The sequence below is a fragment of the Triticum dicoccoides genome, chromosome 4B (assembly GCF_002162155.2).
Source record: "Triticum dicoccoides isolate Atlit2015 ecotype Zavitan chromosome 4B, WEW_v2.0, whole genome shotgun sequence".
Lineage (NCBI taxonomy): Eukaryota > Viridiplantae > Streptophyta > Magnoliopsida > Poales > Poaceae > Triticum > Triticum dicoccoides.
This window is the reverse complement of record NC_041387.1, coordinates 560,309,907-560,332,004: the sequence shown is the minus strand read 5'-3', so window position 1 is coordinate 560,332,004 and position 22,098 is coordinate 560,309,907.

Here is a 22,098-nt window from a genome sequence, read left to right as displayed (position 1 = left end):
ACCACCACCACCACTCCCTTTGCTTCCTCGCCGGCGACAACAAACCTAGCGCGCCATGGGACTCTTCGGCAGCAGCGGCGGCAAAGGCAAGGGCAAGGGCACACCCGGCGCCTCGTCCTCCCGCGCTCCTCTTCCCCCTCCTCCTTCGGCACCGACGCGTTTCCGCCCAGGTCGTCGGCGCCTGCACATCTCGGTGCACCAAGCGCGGTGGCACTGGTAGTACAGGCAGTCGCTGCCCTACCTCGACGTCACGCTGCCGCACCACTGGCATGTGGATCCGGACAGGATCCCGGTGTCGGTGGTTCCACGGACCCAACGGGTGCACGACGAGGAGGTGTGCAGGTGCCGCGCGCAGCTCACGCCGGAGGAGCGGCGGATGCCGGAGTACACCGCCGACACTCCCAACTGGGAGGCTTGGTTCGCCCTCAAACACCAGGAGCAACGGCGTTCAGGCGTCGATGTCATCCCGCCGCCGTTTTCTCCGCCGCCCCCGCGGGTAGAGCTGGACGAAATGGAGGTGGAGGCGGAGTACCAAGCCGCCCTCGAGGAGGCCCTGCAGCACGCGCTGGAGGCTAGCTGTCTCGAGGAAGACGCGCACTAGGATGGGCTAGAGCAAGCCCTTGCCCTATCGGCGGCAGGGGACTCTGTCCACACCCAGCTCTTCGTCCCGCCACCGCCACCGCCGCCGCTCCCCGAGCCCAAGTCCGAGCCGATGCCGACGTGGAAGAGCTCCCTACCTCCACCCACTTGGCCGGAGGAGGCCTACGCGTGGATGGGTCAATACCGCGAGCGGGTGAGCGCGCCTCATGTCCACTTCGCCGCGATGCCGGAGCAGGAGGTGGCCCACCTTGCACGATGGAAGGAGCACTGGCTCCTCCAGGAGCAGGCCGACGGCGAGCGGCAGATGCGCTACGAGGCGACGCTGCGATGCGACGCGGAGGCGCTCCGTCTTGAGGAGGAGGAGGAGGAGGAGCGCGCACGGCGAGCCGCAATGCCGCCGCCAGAGGAGGCGGCCCTGGCAGCGTACTAGGCGGCGTTCGGGTGGGCAGGCCCTGCTCCTGTCTTCATCGACCTTACCGACGGCGATGGCGATGGCGACGTCGACGTCAAGGGCAAGGGCAAGGCCGTCGATGTCTAGGGCAGCGTGCGGGGCGGCGCAAACTTTTTTTGTTTTAATTAATGTTTGATTAGCTTTAAGTGGACTTTGGCCGGCGGTTGACCGGCCACTTATGTTTAATTATGTTTATTTTCTATGAGTTTTTCTTTTATTTCGCGCCGGCACATTTGGGTCAGCCTTCCGTTGGGCGGTCAAACCGACACATTTGAAAATGCGGACGTGCACGTCCGCTTGGCCGACCCAAACGGACGAAAAGCGGACAAAGCGCGTGTCCGTTTGGGTCGCCCCATTGGAGTTGCTCTTATATGCATGTTCATAAAAGACTAGAGAATCTACTATTCTTATATAGCTGATCCCCACTAACACTAAGCCTAATTCTCTCAACATATGGCTTTCCATCTTATGAAATGTGCCATATCAGTATCCACTAACACTATTTTGCAAGCCCATGCAAACAACATGCATATTTTTTGTCACAGATAATGCAAGTAAGAAACATTTTTACATTAAAGAATAATACCTCTTGATTTACATCATTTTCTTCATATATAAGTCATCTGAAATTAATCTTCAAATTCCTGCCGTAACGCGCCGGAAATCACCTAGTTTAAAATGATAAGCAGGCAATGGTTTGTGAGCTCGAACTCATATGCACTCTTTCTATAATAAAATCCGGAAAACGCTAAAAAGATTCAACAAATGTGGTAACAAACACTGATGCGTCTCTCACATGCGTGCAAATTTTTACAATGGTCTCGGTAGGAAAAAAGACTTGATGCTGACGGTTTTTGAAAGCATTTTGAAGCATTGATATCTTTTTTGCCAAAAGTTGCATGAATATCATTCTATCGTAAAAAAAATGCGCGCATGTGAAATATACAAGAATGTATGTTGTCAAAAAATTCAAATTGTTTTGCATATTTACATAATTTTTCAGATTTTACTGTAGCAAAGGCTGCATGTGAGTTCGAGCTCACAAGAACACGTTTGATACCCTTATGCCTTATGGTACATTGCACCTGAAAATGCGTACATCAGTGTTCTTCATAGCATATCCAAGTGAGACCCGCAAAACTCCCATATATGTCCGATCAGTCACATTTGTTCAATCTCGCAATTCAGTGGAGACCCGTATTGGTCTGCGAAGTAGTCCAGACGTTTGTTTTTCGGCAAAGTGGAGACAAAAGTGGGGGAGATATACCGGAGTCCGGATATCCACTTGACCAACCAAAAGCCTCTGTGTGGTCATTTTCTCTTCTCTCTCTCTCTCTCTCTCTCTCTCTCTCTCTCTCTCTCTCTCTCTATCTTCACATGCATGGTCCTCCTCTCGCTCCTCCCAATCGGACACCAGAGACCACAAATATCCACCACATGCATGGTTGTTGGGTAACGTAGTAATTTCAAAAAAATTCCTATGCACACGCAAGATCATGGTGATGCATAGCAACGAGAGGGGAGAGTGTTGTCCACGTACCCTCATAGACCGAAAGCGGAAGCGTTAGCACAACGCGGTTGATGTAGTCGTACGTCTTCATGGCCCGACCGATCAAGCACCGAAAGCACGGCACCTCCGAGTTCTTACACACGTTCAGCTCGATGACATCCCTCGAACTCCGATCCAGTCAAGTGTCGAGGGAGAGTTCCGTCATCACGATGGCGTGGTGATGATGATGATGTTCTACCAACGCAGGGCTTCGCCTAAGCACCGCTACAATATTATCGAGGTGGACTATGGTGGAGGGGGCACCGCACACAGCTAAGAGATCAAAGGGATCAATTGTTGTGTCTATGGGGTGCCCCCCTCCTCCATATATAAAGGAGGAGAGGAGGGGGCCGGCCAGGAGGAGGAGGCGCGCCCAAGGGGGAAGTCCTACTCCCACCGGGAGTAGGACTCCTCCTTTTCCTACTTGGAGAGGGAGAGGGAAGGAAGAGGAAGGAGGGACGAAAGAAAGGGGGGCCGTCCCCCTTCCCAATTCAGATTGGGCTTGGGGGGGGCGCCCCCTCCCTTGCTCCTTTCCCCTCCTTTCCACTAAAGCCCATTAAGGCCCATATACCTCCTGGGGGGTTCCGATAACCTCTCGGTGCTCCGGTATTATCCCGATCTCACCCGGAACCATTCCGGTGTCCAAATATAGTCGTCCAATATATCGATCTTTACGTCTCGACCATTTCAAGACTCCTCGTCATGTCCGTGATCATGTCCGGGACTCCGAACTACCTTCGGTACATCAAAACACATAAACTCATAATATAACTGTCATCTAACTTTAAGTGTGCGGATCCGACGGGTTCGAGAACTATGTAGACATGACCGAGACACATCTCCGATCAATAACCAATAGCGGAACATGGATGCTCATATTGGCTCCCACATATTCTACGAAGATCTTTATCGGTCAAACCGCATAACAACATACGTTGTTCCCTTTGTCATCGATATGTTACTTGCCCGAGATTCGATCATCGGTATCTCAATACCTAGTTCAATCTCGTTACCGGCAAGTCTCTTTACTCGTTCTGTAATACATCATCCTGCAACTAACTAATTAGTTGCAATGCTTGCAAGGCTTATAGTGATGTGCATTACCGAGTGGGCCCAGAGATACCTCTCCGACAATCGGAGTGACAAATCCTAATCTCGAAATACGACAACCCAACAAGTACCTTTGGAGTCACCTGTAGAGCACCTTTATAATCACCCAGTTACGTTGTGACGTTTGGTAGCACACAAAGTGTTCCTCCGGTAAACGGGAGTTGCATAATCTCATAGTTATAGGAACATGTATAAGTCATGCAGAAAGCAGTAGCAACATACTAAACGATCAAGTGCTAAGCTAACAGAATGGGTCAAGTCAATCACATCATTCTCCTAATGATGTGATCCCGTTAATCAAATGCAACTCTTTGTCCATGGCTAGGAAACATAACCATCTTTGATAAACGAGCTAGTCAAGTAGAGGCATACTAGTGACACTTAGTTTGTCTATGTATTCACACATGTATCATGTTTCCGGTTAATACAATTCTAGCATGAATAATAAACATTCATCATGATATAAGGCAATAAATAATAACTTTATTATTGCCTCTAGGGCATATTTCCTTCAGTCTCCCACTTGCACTAGAGTCAATAATCTAGATTACACAGTAATGATTCTAACACCCATGGAGCCTTGGTGTTGATCATGTTTTGCTCTTGGAAGAGGCTTAGTCAACGGGTCTGCAACATTCAGATCTGTATGTATCTTGCAAATCTCTATGTCTCCCATCTGGACTTGGTCCCGGATGGAATTGAAGCGTCTATTGATGTGCTTGGTTCTCTTGTGATATCTGGATTCCTTTGCCAAGGTAATTGCACCAGTATTGTCACAAAAGATTTTCATTGGACCCGATGCACTAGGTTTGACACCTAGATCAGATATGAACTCCTTCATCCAGAGTCCTTCATTTGCTACTTCCGAAGCAGCTATGTACTCCACTTCACATGGAGATCCTGCCACGACGCTTTGTTTAGAACTGCACCAACTGACTGCTCCACCGTTCAATATAAACACGTATCCGGTTTGCGATTTAGAATCGTCCGGATCAGTGTCAAAGCTTGCATCGATATAACCATTTACGACTAGCTCTTTGTCACCTCCATAAATGAGAAACATATCCTTAGTCCTTTTCAGGTATTCCAGGATGTTCTTGACTGTTGTCCAGTGATCCACTCATGGATTACTTTGGTACCTCCCTGCTAAACTAATAGCAAGGCACACATCAGGTCTGGTACACAGCATTGCGTACATGATAGAGCCTATGGCTGAAGCATAGGGAACTTCTTTTCATTTCTCTCTAGCTTCTGCAGTGGTCGAGCATTGAGTCTGACTCAATTTCACACCTTGTATTATAGGCAAGAACCCTTTCTTTGCTTGATCCATTTTGAACTTTTTCAAAACTTTATCAAGGTATGTACTTTGTGAAAGTCCAATTAAGCGTCTTGATCTATCTCTATAGATCTTGATGCCCAATATGTAAGCAGCTTCACCGAGGTCTTTCATTGAAAAACTTTTATTCAAGTATCCTTTTATGCTATCCAGAAATTCTATATTATTTCCAATCAATAATATGTCATCCACATATAATATTAGAAATGCTACAGAGCTCCCACTCACTTTCTTGTAAATACAGGCTTCTCCAAAAGTCTGTATAAAACCATATGCTTTGATCACACTATCAAAGCATTTATTCCAACTCCGAGAGGCTTGCACCAGTCCATAAATGGATCGCTGGAGCTTGCACACTTTGTTAGCATCCTTTGGGTCGACAAAACCTTCTGGTTGCATCATATACAACTCTTCTTCCAGAAATCATTCAGGAATGCAGTTTTGACATCCATTTGCCAAATTTCATCATCTTAAAATGCGGCAATTGCTAACATGATTCGGACAGACTTAAGCATCGCTACGGGTGAGAAAGTCTCATCGTAGTCAACCCCTTGAACTTGTCGAAAACCTTTCGCAACAAGTCAAGCTTTGTAGACAGTAATATTACCATCAGCATCAGTCTTCTTCTTGAAGATCCATTTATTCTCAATGGCCTGCCGATCATTGGGCAAGTCAACCAAAGTCCACACTTTGTTCTCATACATGGATCCCATCTCAGATTTCATGGACTCAAGCCATTTTGCGGAATCTGGGCTCATCATCGCTTCCTCATAGTTCGTAGGCTCGCCATGGTCAAGTAACATGACCTCCAGAATAGGATTACCGTACCACTCTCGTGCGGATCTTACTCTGGTTGACCTACAAGGTTCGGTAGTAACTTGATCTGAAGTTTCATGATCAATATCATCAGCTTCCTCACTAATTGGTGTAGTCGTCACAGGAACCGGTTTCTGTGATGAACTATTTTCCAATAAGGGAGCAGGTACAGTTACCTCATCAAGTTCTACTTTACTCCCACTCACTTCTTTCGAGAGAAACTCTTTCTCTAGAAAGGATCAATTCTTGGCAACGAATGCCTTGCCTTCGGATCTATGATAGAAGGTGTACCCAACAGTCTCCTTTGGGTATCCTATGAAGACACATTTCTCCGATTTGGGTTCGAGCTTATCAGGTTGAAGCTTTTTCACATAAGCATCGCATCCCCAAACTTTAAGAAACGACAACTTTGGTTTCTTGCCAAACCACAGTTCATAAGGCGTCGTCTCAACGTATTTTTATGGTGCCCTATTTAACGTGAATGCGGCCATCTCTAAAGCATAACCCCAAAATGATAGCGGTAAATTAGTAAGAGACATCATAGATCGCACCATATCTAGTAAAGTACGATTACAACGTTCGGACACATGATGACCCACAAGTATAGGGGATCTATCGTAGTCCTTTCGATAAGTAAGAGTGTCGAACCCAACGAGGAGCAGAAGGAAATGATAAGCAGTTTTCAGCAAGGTATTCTCTGCAAGTACTGAAATAAGTGGTAACAGATAGTTTTGTGATAAGATAAATTGTAACGAGCAACAAGTAACAAAAGTAAATAAAGTGCAGCAAGGTGGCCCAATCCTTTTTGTAGCAAAGGACAAGCCTGGACAAACTCTTATAATAGGAAAAGCGCTCTCGAGGACACATGGGAATATCATCAAGCTAGTTTTCATCACGCTCATATGATTTGCGTTCGGTACTTTGATAATTTGATATGTGGGTGGACCGGTGCTTGGGTACTGCCCTTACTTGGACAAGCATCCCACTTATGATTAACCTCTATTGAAAGCATCCACAACTACAACAAAAGTATTAAGGTAAACCTAACCATAGCATGAAACATGTGGATCCAAATCAGCCCCTTATGAAGCAACGCATAAACTAGGGTTTAAGCTTCTGTCACTCTAGCGACCCATCATCTACTTATTACTTCCCAATGCCTTCCTCTAGGCCCAATAATGGTGAAGTGTTATGTAGTCGACGTTCACATAACACCACTAGAGGCTAGACAACATACATCTCATCAAAATATCAAACGAATACCAAATTCACATGACTACTAATAGCAAGACTTCTCCCTTGTCCTCAGGAACAAACGTAACTACTCACAAAGCATATTCATGTTCATAATCAGAGGGGTAATAATGTGCATATAGGATCTGAACATATGATCTTCCACCAAATAAACCAACTAGCATCAACTACAAAGAGTAATCAACACTACTAGCAAACTACTAGCACCAATCCCGGACTTGGAGACAAGAATTGGATACAAAAGATGAACTAGGGTTTGGAGATGAGATGGTGCTGGTGAAGATGTTGATGGAGATTGCCCTCTCCCGATGAGAGGAGCGATGGTGATGACGATGGTGATGATTTCCCCCTCCCGGAGGGAAGTGTCCCCGGCAGAAAAGCTCCGCCAGAGCCCTAGATTGGTTCCGCCAAGGTTCCGCCTCGTGGCGGCGGAGTCTCGTCCCGAAAGGTCCTCTCTGGTTTTTTTCTCATCGAAAGACTTCATATAGGAGAAGATGGGCGTCAGACAGCCACCAGGGGGCCCACGAGGTAGGGGGCGCGCCCAGGGGGGGCGTGCCCCCGCCCTCGTGAGCAGGGCGTGGGCCCCTTGGCCTTCATCTTTGGCGACGATTTTTCTTTATTTATTCTAAGGTATTCTGTGGAGTTTCAGGACTTTTGGAGTTGCGCAGAATAGTCCTTCAATATTTGCTCCTTTTCCAGCCCAGAATTGCAGCTGCCGGCATTCTCCCTCTTCATGTAAACCTTGTAAAATAAGAGAGAATAGCCATGAGTATCGTGACATAACGTGAAATAACAGCCCATAATGCAATAGATATTATCATAAAAGCATGATGAAAAATGGACGTATCAACTCCCCCAAGCTTAGACCTCGCTTGTCCTCAAGCGAAAAGCCGATAACAATAAATATGTCCTCATGTTTAGAGGTAGAGGCGTCGATAAAAATAAAATACGGACATGCAGGCATCATGATTATTTCATAACAGCAACATAAATAGATTTTGTCATGTGATTACTCATGTTCAAGTAGTGATCTAATCACAAAGCCAAAGCATGAATCAGAAACATTATTGGGCACTGAAAGTGCAACTATCCCTAGGTGGTTTTGGTAATTCATAACAACGTATAGCTCATTGATCTAATGCTATTCCAAGACATATATTTCAGGAAAGCTCAATGAATGGCATGGCATGGATGATGAAAGTGGATCCCTCAAAATACTAAGGACAAAGGATTGGCTCAAGCTCAAAGGCTCAAGACTCTTCATTTTATATTTTAGTGATCCAAGATCACATTGAGTCTATAGGATAATGAGCCTCTTGCTTCATGTGCTTTGTGATATGCTCCAAAACCCTCAGCTACTTTCCCACATCCACAAATGACCTAAACCCAAAGCCAAAATCGGTCACACCGATTCTTCCAATCCGGCGCCACCGATTCCAAAAGTCATAGCCACTGCCACAAACCCTAAGCAAATCGGTCCTACCGATAGGGATCTCGGTCTCACCGAGATGGGATTGTAATCTCTCTGTTTCCCTTCGTAACGTGTCGATCTAACCGAAGTGAGCGATCGGTCCCACCGAGATTGCAATGTAAACTCTCTGTTTCCCTTTTGTAACATTTCGGTCTCACCGAAAAGAGCAAATCGGTCCCACCGAGTTTACCTGACCAACTCTCTGGAAAGCTTATTACCAAAATCGGTCTTACCGAGTTTGTGTAATCGGTCTTACCGAGATTACATTATGCCCTAACCCTAACCGAATCGGTCTCACCGAGTTACATATCAGTCCCACCGAAAATCACTAACGGTCACTAGGTTTACTAAATCGGTCCGACCGAGTCTGTTGAATCGGTCCCACCGAGTTTGGTAAATTGTGTGTAACGGTTAGATTTTGTGTGGAGGCTATATATACACCTCCACCTCCTCTTCATTCGTGGAGAGAGCCATCAGACTAAACCTACACTTCCAACTTACCATTTCTGAGAGAGAACCACCCACTCATGTGTTGAGGCCAAGATATTCCATTCCTACCATATGAATCTTGATCTCTAGCCTTCCCAAGTTGCTTTCCACTCAAATTCTCTTTCCACCAGATCCAAATCCTATGAGAGAGAGTTGAGTGTTGTGGAGACTATCATTTGAAGCACAACAGCAAGGAGTTCATCATCAACGCACCATTTGTTACTTCTTGGAGAGTGGTGTCTCCTAGATTGGCTAGGTGTCACTTGGGAGCCTCCGACAAGATTGTGGAGTTGAACCAAGGAGTTTGTAAGGGCAAGGAGATCGCCTACTTCGTGAAGATCTACCGCTAGTGAGGCAAGTCCTTCGTGGGCGACAGCCATGGTGGGATAGACAAGGTTGCTACTTCGTGGACCCTTCGTGGGTGGAGCCCTCAGTGGACTCGCACAGCCGTTACCCTTCGTGGGTTGAAGTCTCCATCAACGTGGATGTACGATAGCACCACCTATCGGAACCACGCCAAAAACATCCGTGTCTCCAATTGCGTTTGAATCCTTCAAACCCTTCCCTTTACTTTCTTGCAAGTTGCATCCTTTAATTTCCACTGCCTATATACTCTTTGCATGCTTGCTTGAATTGTGTGATGATTGCTTGACTTGTCCTAAGATAGCTAAAATCTGCCAAACTCTAAAATTGGGAAAAGGCTAAGTTTTTAATTGGTCAAGTAGTCTAATCACCCCCCCCCCTCTAGACTTACTTCAAGGTCCTACAAGTGCTATCAGAGCTTTGGTCTCCATTTGCTTTGATTTCCATAGCTTTGGTGGTCATAGCATTGGTTTCACAACCAAGGAGAGTATGGCGTCTAGCGAGGGAAATTATCACCGTAGAGGTCCTTACTTTGATGGTACTAATTGTGCTAGTTCGAAGCATAAGATGAAAATGCATATTCTCAGACATAACCCCACCGTTTGGGCAATTATTTGTATTGGCTTGCAAGGTGAATTCTTTGATGGGAGAGAACCGAACCGTGAAGCGAATGCAAAAGAATTGAAGATGCTGCAATACAACGCTCAAGCTTGTGATATCATCTTCAACGAATTGTGCCCCGAAGAATTCAATAAAATCAGCCGTCTTGAGAATGCAAAGGGAAGGTACCGAATCCGTCAAGGAATCCAAGTTGGATGTGCTCCAAAGTCAGCTTGACAAGTTCAAAATGAAGGATGGTGAAGGTGTCGCTGAAATGTACTCTAGGCTTGCACTTATCACAAATGAGATTGTCGGCGTAGGGAGTGAAGAGATGACCGACAGATTCATCATCAAGAAGATCCTAAGAGCATTGGATGGAAAGTATGATATCGTGTGCACATTGATCCAAATGATGCCAAACTACAAAAATCTCAAGCCAATAGAAGTCATTGGAAGAATTATTGCTCATGAGATGTCACTCAAGGATAAGGAGGAACTTCACAACAAGTCAAGTGGTGCTTACAAAGCCTCAAGTGAAGCCCCACATCATCAAGTGAGAAATAAACCTTCAATGAAGAATTGAGCGTAATGGTGAAGAACTTCAACAAATTCTACAAGAGTAGAAGCAAAGAAAGAAGCTCCAAGTCAAGGTCTTATCATGACAAGAGATCTTCTAGTCGAGAGCGCAATTGCTACAATTGTGGGAAGCCTGGACACTACTCCAATGAGTGTACGGCACCCTACAAAAGAAGAGAAGATTCTCCAAAAAGAAGAAGCAAAAGAGAAGAATCACCACCAAGAGAGAGGAGGAGTAGAGATGATCGTTATGAACGAAGACCCTCACAGAGAAGCAAGGATTCGGAAAGGAAGGACAAGTCATCAAGGAGCTACACAAAATGAAGACAACAAGCTCATGTTTGTGAATGGGTATCCGGCTCCGACTCCGACAATCACTCCGAGAGAAGCTATCACTCCGACTCCGAACATACTCAAGATGAAGGTGTTGCCGGTCTAGCACTTGTGTCAACCAACTCCTACAACATATTTGATTCACCAAATGAAGGAATTGGAAGATGCTTCATGGCCAAAGGTCCAAAGGTAACACATCCTGAGTATGTTGATTTCAATAGTGATGAAGATGACTTGCTTGTGGATGATGATTTACTTGTTGACAACTCTAGTGATGAATACTATGATGAAACGTCAATTAATCATGCTAATCAAACGAATGACAATGATAAGGAGAAAATTGAGCTTCTAACTAAAGAACTAAACACTCTAAAGTTGGCTCATGAAACTATCTTCGAAGATCATCGAGAACTTTTAAGGGCTCATGAGAAGTTACGCTTTGAAAAGCTCAATCTTGAGTAAGAGCATGAGTTCTTAAAGGCAATCAATGATGATCTCCATAAGAAAAGTTCTTCTTACATTCCCAAGCATTTACTCGTATCTACTTACATGCCTCAAGTCAAGTATGGAAACAAGTACAAGAAAGATACTTCCTCTAGTAGTAACAATAATAATGTTAAATCCAATGTTGTTGCTTCTAGTAGTTCTCTTGATTCCACTAATGATTCTCTTAGCCAAGTTACACTTGAGCAAGAAAATAGCTTATTGAAGGGAATTATAGATAAAGGTGTTTACAAGAGCCTTGCCGGGGGTAAGCAATTTGAGGAAATTGTACGCAAGCAAGGAAGACACCGGAAGAATCAAGGTGTTGGTTTTGAACGAAAGTTCAATGCCAATGGAGTTGAGTGGGAAGAAGATCAATACCCCAAGACGAAGTTTGTTTCTCCACAAGAGAAGTATGATCCTACTTCTTTCAAGGGAACACAAGCTCAAGATGATCTTCCTCCACAAGACCGCAAGAACAAAGGCAAGGATAAGCTTCAAGAAGATATTGATGCAATTGAAGAAGCACCTAAGGTCTCGGTCAAGTGGATTCCCAAGACTACGTCAAGTTCTACTTCATCAAGTACAACTACAACTCCAAGGATTCCCATCAAGATGATGTGGATCCCAAAGAAGAAGAACTAGAGAGTTCTTGAGGGTGACTCCGCCAACATTCTTCACTCATATCTTTATGGCAAGGACAAGTGCAATCAACTTCCACATCTTGCACTAGTTCAAGGAGTCACAAACCCTCATGTTGGTAAGGCAAGGGACAAGGTAACCTAATGATTTCATGGACATCATCTTGTGTGTGCATTACTCTATGTCTATGGATATTCTTGTTTGTTCCTTGTGGGACTAACCCATGTAGGCAAGTTGAAAGTGCAACTCACTCCAAAGGATTGCTCCAAATGATCTACTTCAACATTGAGCATCCACATCTTCAACACCTACATGAAGTCATCATCGACAAAACCCAAGGTTAGTTCATCCCTCTAAAGGGGGGATCTCACATCTAGGGGGAGCTTAACTCAAAAAATTGAGTCAAAGCAACTCTAATGGTGTGAACACATCAATGCATTATGTAAAAGTGGTAACCCCACTTGAGCTTAAACGATGAGTATGACCTATGATCAAATGTTCTCATTTGACTCCTAAGTCAATATACTCATATATAGATGACCTAGTCATCGCCAATTGTTTGATAGATGCTAGAATTGGTTGTGCATGCTTTGCCACATATTTCATTTGCCATTTTATTATGTGAGCATGTTGGTGCATATTTTACTCATTCAAGGACATCCACTTGTTGTTTTGATTGTTTGGTTCTTTCTTCTTTTGGCCAAGTGGATGGACAAGAATGCCAAGAACCCTCTCTAGCTATCTATGCTTTTCTCGTCTCAAACTCTATTCATGCTACATCACAAAATTTGATCAAGTCAGATTCGAACCACTCTGTGTGAGGAGCACTTGGAGTCCCCGATTCGTCATAGACTTAAACTTCCAAAACCTCTTTGTGATTCTCGGTTTGACCGATTTCTCCATTTCGGTCCTACCGAGATCATTAAGTTGATTTGAGTTTTCCATCTCGGTGCAACCGATTTGAACTTTTTGGTCACACCGAGTTGCTGTAACTGAACACAGTTATGCATCTCGGTGGCACCGAGTTGTTCTACTCGGTCACACCGATAGGGTCGGGCTATATATAGACACGGGCAAAATTTTGGAAATTTCTCCGAACCCCTTTGCCCGCGCAATAGCTCGCTCTGCCATCGAAGGTCTCCGGATCGTCTCCTCATCGCCAGCCGCCTCCTGTCGCTGGTCTCCGCCGCCGTCAACGGAATTAAACCCCCACCATTGCCACCGTAGCGAGTTCATCGCCGCACTAGGGTATGAACTCGATCTTTGTGCTATCCACATCTGATTCCTAGCACATTGTACTCTTATTGATTCTTACCACGATTGAAACAATCCTATCCAGCCAAAGTAGTTCGTAGAATAGATTAGATTCAAATTTTTAGGGTTAGGTTTCCGCCAAAACCATCTCAGACCCACCGAGTTGAAAAACTCGGTCTCACCGATTTGGCATATGCCATTGCACAAGTGACTCTCAGTCTGACCGAGAATTACTAATCGGTGCGACCAATTTTAGGATTCTGTGAAACCCTAGCAGTATCGGTGCCACCGAACTATGACTCAGTCCAACCGAGTTCATCAGTTTAGGTTCCAAAAACTGCATCGGTATCACCGAGTTTGAAAATCGGTTGATCTGAAATGCTTTCTGTGGAAACTAAAACTGAATTTTTTGAATCATTCCTTTGAAAAATCTCTGCATTTTGTGATGCTCATCCACTCTGTCTCATCTATAACTCTTCACAAGGTCAGCAGTCAGCTTTTGCAGCATGTCAGACCAAAGTGACAGTCAAAACAGGTCAGCAGAGAAGATTCACTTGAGTGAGGGCACTAGTCCCTCCAGCACTTCAGATGAAGGGAGCAGAAGCACTCCTAGCAACCTGCCTAAGGCTGCTACCAGGCAAAGGAGAAAGAGAACCTCAGACTCAGAAGATGAGGACTACAAAGCTGAAGAAGATGAGGCTACTTCCAATAAAGTGGTGCTAAAGAAGGAATATGGCTTAGCAAATGATATAAAGCCAGGCATGAAGATTAAAAGGCATGCAAGAAGGCAACCTATGCCCAAGGCTAGAGCATCAACTCAACTGCCTGAAAATCCTGATCCCAAAGAGCCAGCTGATGAAAGCAAGAAGAGGAAGGAAAGGGTCAAGAAGACCATGGCCAGAGTTGTTGGGCAACCTTCCATGATGGAAGAGGAAGAGCTTTCTGCACCAGCACCAAAGGCACCAAAGCTTATGGGTGATGCTATTAAATCTGGGGCTGCAACATCTAAGCCCAAGGAAGCACCCAAAGCTGCCCCCAAGGCCAAGTCTGCACCAAAGAGGAATACCAGGAGTATTCCAGCTATTGAGAAGAACAAGGCCCCAGTGCCTGAGGTTGCTGAGGAGGAAGATGAAGAAGGACAGGTTCTAAGGAAGCTCAAGCCAAAGATACCAGATCACAATGATGCCCATCCTATGGCTGAGGACATGAACATCAGAAAAGACTCAGGATTGAGGATATGCAGGATGGTAGATCCATATGCCACAAGGAGAAGAACTGTTGTTGATTATAGGTTCCATACAAAGGAACGGCAGGACTTCTATGAGACAATCTTATTGGACAAGAAGCCCATAGTTTGTGATATGAGGTGGGTCGACTGGACCTACATGAAGGAGAATGAAGAGCACTATCCTGGAGTGCAAGACAGCTTTGTTGCTTGTAGAGTTGCAGATTTTGTTGGGCAAAAACTCACAAACTATAATGATGAACTTATCATGCAATTCTACTCCACAGCACATTTTTACCCAGATGGAAGAATTGCTTGGATGTCTGAAGGTACAAGGTACCAATCCACTATAGAAGAATGGGCAAAACTGATAAATGCCCCAAAGTAAAATGATGATGATCTGGATGTATATGCCAAGAAGAAAATGGGACACAATACCACGGCACACATGTATAAGGAGATCCCAGACAAAGCCCTAGAGACTTTCACTTTTGGATCAGTCCATTTTCTGTTGTCAGGGCTGCCTACTATCAATTGGATTCTGAGGCACACTCTGTTTCCCAAGTCAGGTGACCACAACATGATCAGAGGGCATGCCATCAATATGTTGCATTTATTTGATGTGCCACAAAAATTCAAAGTCATGAGCCTTATAATTGAAACCATTAAGAGGACTGCAGCAGATCATAAGAGGAGCTGTGGATATGCCCCTCAGATTCAGGAATTGATCAACTCAAAGATGGGAACTGACAAATATCTATTGGATAGGGAACATTTTCCACTCTATCCAGACTTTGAAGACAATGAGGTGTCATGAATGAGGATGATCCATCATTAGTTCAAGCTCAAGAGAAGAAGGAGAAGGCAAGGAAGGAGAAGGCTGCCAAGATGCCAACTCAAGAGGAGGCATCTGAGTATTTCTTGAAAAACAAGCAGGAGCAGCTTGGTTACTTGATAGCATCACCTCTGAGGATTGAGAAGGGGTTGGCCACCTTAACTCAAAACCAGGAGAGCTTGGAAAGAATCATGGAACAAAAATTCTATGATCTAGATGTCAAAGTAACTGAGATTCAGTCAGTTGTGGAGCAACTGCAGGATGACATGCAGGAGAGGAAGGGCAAGACAACCACAAATGTCTTTGCCAGAGTGCCTAGAGCCTAGAGGTCAGCTATTGTGCCAGTGCCAGACACTAGAGCAACATCTTCAGCACCAGCTACTGCCCCTTCAGCTCCAGTGCAACCAGCTTCAGCATCAACTCCAGCACCCTCTACATCAGTTGAAGCCTTCATCCTTGGAGTTATTAGGACACCACCAACTGAAGATCAAGCGTGAAAGTCGATCTAGCACTATGCATTTTCTATGAACTTTTTGGTAACTTGTTGCCAAAGGGGGAGAAAAATGTATAGATCATAGGCTTCGAGAGAGAGTGTGTTGTTTTTGTTCTCTCTTGCTTTGTTGGTTTAAACTTGTTTGCTTTTTGATTGGTTGAGATACTATGCGTGTGAGACATTGATGATCATGTGTTTGATCATAAGCTACACTTATGCATGTTTGATGATATTATCATATCTATCTTATGTGATCATTCACTTTGCTTGGTGATGAGTGCATGTATTCAATACTTATAATTGTGAGCGCTCCGCCAAGATGTATGTGACATGGAAGAGTAACCCATGAGCCTAATTCCTTGTGCATTTGCAGTCCAAAGCAAATTTTAAACGATGCAACAATTTAGGGGGAGCTCTTGCTTATCACATATTTCTCAAAGCGATGATGTTTTTATTCTTATTATCTTTTGTCGAAGCTTTGATCTATAGTTTGTCACCAATTACCAAAAAGGGGGAGATTGAAAGTGCATATAGCTCATTGAGCTAATGCTATTCCAAGACATATATTTCAGGAAAGCTCAATGAATGGCATGGCATGGATGATGAAAGTGGATCCCTCAAAATACTAAGGACAAAGGATTGGCTCAAGCTCAAAGGCTCAAGACTCTTCATTTTATATTTTAGTGATCCAATATCACATTGAGTCTATAGGAAAAGCCAATACTATCAAGGAGGGATGAGGTGTTTCTTAATGAGCCTCTTGCTTCATGTGCTTTGTGATATGCTCCAAAACCCTCAGCTACTTTCCCACATCCACAAATGACCTAAACCCAAAGCCAAAATCAGTCACACCGATTCTTCCAATCCGGCGCCACCGATTCCAAAAGTCATAGCCACTACCACAAACCCTAAGCAAATCGGTCCTACCAATAGGGATCTCGGTCTCACCGAGATGGGATTGTAATCTCTCTGTTTCCCTTCGTAACGTTTCGGTCTAACCGAAGTGAGCGATCGGTCCCACCGAGATTGCAATGTAAACTCTCTGTTTCCCTTTTGTAACATTTCGGTCTCACTGAAAAGAGCAAATCGGTCCCACCGAGTTTACCTGACCAACTCTCTGGAAAGATTATTACCAAAATCGGTCTTACCGATTTTGTGTAATCGGTCTTACCGAGATTATGTTATGCCCTAACCCTAACTGAATAGGTCTCACCGAGTTGCATATCAGTCCCACCGAAAATCACTAACGGTCACTAGGTTTACTAAATCGGTCCGACGGAGTCTGTTGAATCGGTCCCACCGAGTTTGGTAAATTGTGTGTAACGGTTAGATTTTGTGTGGAGGCTATATATACCCCTCCACCTCCTCTTCATTCGTGGAGAGAGCCATCAGACTAAACCTACACTTCCAACTTACCATTTCTGAGAGAGAACCACCCACTCATGTGTTGAGGCCAAGATATTCCATTCCTACCATATGAATCTTGATCTCTAGCCTTCCCAAGTTGCTTTCCACTCAAATTCTCTTTCCACCAGATCCAAATCCTATGAGAGAGAGTTGAGTGTTGGGGAGACTATCATTTGAAGCACAAGAGCAAGGAGTTCATCATCAACGCACAATTTGTTACTTCTTGGAGAGTGGTGTCTCCTAGATTGGCTAGGTGTCACTTGGGAGCCTCCGACAAGATTGTGGAGTTGAACCAAGGAGTTTATAAGGGCAAGGAGATCGCCTACTTCGTGAAGATCTACCGCTAGTGAGGCAAGTCCTTCGTGGGCGACGGCCATGGTGGGATAGACAAGGTTGCTACTTCGTGGACCATTCGTGGGTGGAGCCCTCCGTGGACTCGCGCAGCCGTTACCCTTCGTGGGTTGAAGTCTCCATCAACGTGGATGTACGATAGCACCACCTATCGGAACCACACCAAAAACATTCGTGTCTCCAATTGCATTTGAATCCTCCAAACCCTTCCCTTTACTTTCTTGCAAGTTGCATGCTTTAATTTCCGTTTCCTATATACTCTTTGCATGCTTGCTTGAATTGTGTGATGATTGCTTGACTTGTCCTAAGATAGCTAAAATCTGCCAAACTCTAAAATTGGGAAAAGGTTAAGTTTTTAATTGGTCAAGTAGTCTAATCACCCACCCCCCCCCCCTCTATACTTACTTCAAGGTCCTACAGGCACTAACAATTATAATCTTAGTCATTGAAGCAATTGCAATTTATCATAACATCGGAAAGAGTCTATGTCAGAGCTTAAAAGCAAGTCCACATACTCAACTATCATTTAGTCCTTCATAATTGCTAGCACTCACGCGATATTTGTGGTTACAGAGTTTTAATCGGACACAGAGAAAGATAGGGGCTTATAGTTGCCCCACAACCTTTTACCTCAAGGGTAATGTCAATAATAACAATTCATGCTCCCCCACATCCAATTAGATATGTATATCATACTCTTTCCAACATGCTGAGGTTGCGAAAGGATAAAATGAAAAAGGAATGGTGAGGATCACCGAGACTCTTGTAAGGTAGAGGATAATAATAAAACATAGGCCCTTCGCGGAGGGAAGCAGAGGTTGTCATGCGCATTTAGGGTTGATGCACAAAATCTTAATGCAAAAGAACGTCACTTTATATTGCCCCTTGTATGTGAACCTTTATTATGCAGTCTGTCGCTTTTATTGCGTCCACAACAAGTTCGTATAAAGCTTATTTCTCTACATTAATAAGTCATGCATATTTAGAGAGCAATTCTTATTGCTTGCACCGAAGACAACTTACTTGAAGGATCTTACTCAATCCATATGTAGATATGGTGGACTCTCATGCCAAAATTGGTTTAAGGGTGTTTGGACGCACAAGTAGTATTTCTACTTGGTGCTAAGAATTTGGCTAGCGTGAGGGGGAAAGGCAAGCTCAACACAATAGATGATCCATGATAACATATTTTATCTCGAATGTAAGAAAACATAACTCATTATGTTGTCTTCCTTGTCCAACCTCAACTCTTTAGCATGTCATATTTTAATGAGTGCTCCCAACCATAAAAGATGTCAATAATAATATATCTATATGTGAAACCTCTCTTTCCTTATTACTTCCTATTAATTGCAACGATGACCAAAGCTATATTTGCCAAATCCCGACAACTTTTAATCATCATACTCTTTCTAAGTGAAGTCATTACTTTCAATAAGATCAATATGAGCTCCTTGATTCTTTTTATTCTTTTTCTTCTACTTTCCCAAGATCATGGCAAAACAATCAAGCCCTTGACTCGACACTAATCTTTATTATATAGCTCACGGACTCGATTACAAAGAAGGATCATAAAGCAAAACTCAAAACTAGATCATGCCATGACTTTATTCTACTAAATCAAGATACTACTAATAGGATCGAACTAAGAAAAATTGTAAAGATAGGAGTTGTGATGGTGATACGATACCAGGGCACCTCCCCAAGCTTGGCAGTTGCCAAGGGGAGTGCCCATGCCCATGTGATTATATCCTCGGAGGTGATGGAGGTGGTGGCACTATCGATGATGACGGTGACTTCCTCAATTTACGCTTGAGTATAATGTTTTGCTCTTTTAGGTCTTCGATCTCCCGCTCAAGTCTTAATACTCTTTTGCGTAGTTCTTGCTTATTTTCCTGCAAGAGGCAAAAAGGGATAAACTCGATCTTTGGCTTCTTTGCTCTAACAGGTAGACTTGACTTTTTAAATTCCACATGCATATCCCCTGGTTGAGGTAGCGGAACTTCATCTTCGTCTGAGCTTGTTTCCTCCTTCTCCTTGGGCTCATAGTCTTCTTCTTATTCTGTGGTCCAGCCACTATGGTCCAAGTATCCGTAGCCCTAGGGTCTGCAAGGAAATCAGCCACATAGCTTTCTCCCTGCGAATCTTGAGATGACATTTGGCTTTAATCTGCAACAGCAACAGCTTGAAACGAAAATAGAGGATATTTGCGTGATACGGTGGTCAAAACCTTCGGGAGTATATATAATGAATTTTTACCGACCAAAATACGTATCGTGCAAGGAAACTGAGTCCGGAGGGCACACGAGGTGCTCACGAGGTAGGGGGCGCGCCCTCCACCCTCGTGGAGGCCTCGTGTCCTCCCGGACTGCTACTTAGTTTTCTATTTTTCTAAATATTCCAAAACGGAGAAATATTACCTTAAAAATTGTTTTGGAGTCGGTTTACTTACCGTACCACTTACCTATTCCTTTTGGGAGTCTGTAACGTTCCGGAAAGTGTCCTTTATGTACTCCTCCGGGGTCACGGTTTCAATAATATTAGTTTCAACATTTATAGGATTACCTGAGATATAGTGTTTGATCCTTTGACCGTTTACCACCTTCGGATTTGTGCCTGCGAAGTTGTTGGTTTTTATGGCACCGGAACGATAGACCTCCTCGATAACGTAGGGACCTTCCCATTTAGAGAGAAGTTTTCCTGCGAAAAATCTTAAACGAGAGTTGTATAACAATACATAATCACCTACATTAAACTCACGCTTTTGTATCCTTTTGTCATGCCATCTTTTAACTTTTTCTTTAAACAACTTGGCATTTTCATATGCTTGGGCTCTCCGTTCATCAAGTGAGCTAAAATCAAATAACCTCTTCTCAACGGCAAGTTTGAAATCATAGTTGAGTTCTTTAATATCCCAATATGCCTTATGTTCTAGTTTGAGAGGTAAGTGACAAGCTTTTCCATAGACCATTTTGTACGGAGACATACCCATAGGATTTTTATAAGCAGTTCTATAGGCTCATAATGCATCATCAAGTTTCTTGGACCAATTCTTTCTAGACCTATTAACAGTCTTTTGCAAAATTAATTTGAGCTCCTTATTGCTCAATTCTACTTGACCACTAGACTGAGGATGATAAGGAGATGCAATCCTATGATTAATGTCGTATTTAGCAAGCATCTTACGGAAAGCACCATGAATAAAGTGTGAACCACCATCAGTCATTAAGTATCTAGGGACTCCAAACCTTGGAAAAATAACTTCCTTAAGCATTTTAATAGAAGTGTTGTGATCAGCACTACTTGTTGGAATAGGTTCTACCCACTTAGTAACGTAATCAACTGCAACTAGAATATGAGTGTAACCATTAGAGGCAGGAAAAGGTCCCATATAATCAAAGCCCCAAACATCAAATGGCTCGATAACAAGTGAATAATTCATAGGAATTTCTTGACGTCTACTGATATTACCAATTCTTTGACATTCATCGCAAGACAACACAAACTTACGGGCATCCTTGAAGAGAGTAGGCTAATAAAAACCGGTTTGCAATACCTTATGTGCAGTTCTATCTCCAGCATGATGTCCTCCATAAGCTTCGGAGTGACACTTGCGTAGGATCTGTTCCAGTTCATGCTTAGGTACACAACGTCTAATGACACCATCTAGTCCTTCTTTATAAAGATGTGGATCATCCCAAAAGTAATGTCGCAAGTCATAGAAAAACTTTTTCTTTTGCTGGTATGTGAAGCTAGGCGGTATAAATTTAGCAACATATAATTAGCATAATCAGCATACCATGGAGTGCTACGAGAAGTACTTATGACATTTAATTGCTCATCAGGAAAGCTATCATTAATAGGTAGTGGGTCATCAAGAACATTCTCTAGCCTAGACAAGTTGTCTGTAACGGGGTTCTCAGCTCCCTTTCTATCAACAATATGCAAATCAAATTCTTGAAGCAGGAGAACCCATCTAATAATTCTAGGTTTTGCATCCTTCTTTTCCATAAGATACTTAATAGCAGCATGATCAGTGTGAATAGTAACTTTGGAATCAACAATATAAGGTCTAAACTTATCACAAGCAAACACCACTGCTAAAAATTCCTTTTCGGTAGTAGCATAATTTCTTTGAGCACTATCTAGAGTCTTACTAGCATAATGGATAACAATTAATTTCTTATCAACTCTCTGCCCTAGAACAGCACCTACAGCATAATCACTAGCATCACACATAATTTCAAAAGGTAAATTCCAATCAGGTGGCTGAACAATAGGTGCAGAGACTAGTGCTTTCTTAAGTATTTCAAATGCTTCTACACAATCATCATCAAAGACAAACGGTACATCTTTTTGTAATAAATTAGTCAGAGGCCGAGAGATTTTTGAGAAGTCCTTAATGAACCTCCTATAAAATCCGGCGTGACCAAGGAAACTTCTTATACCTTTGATGTCCT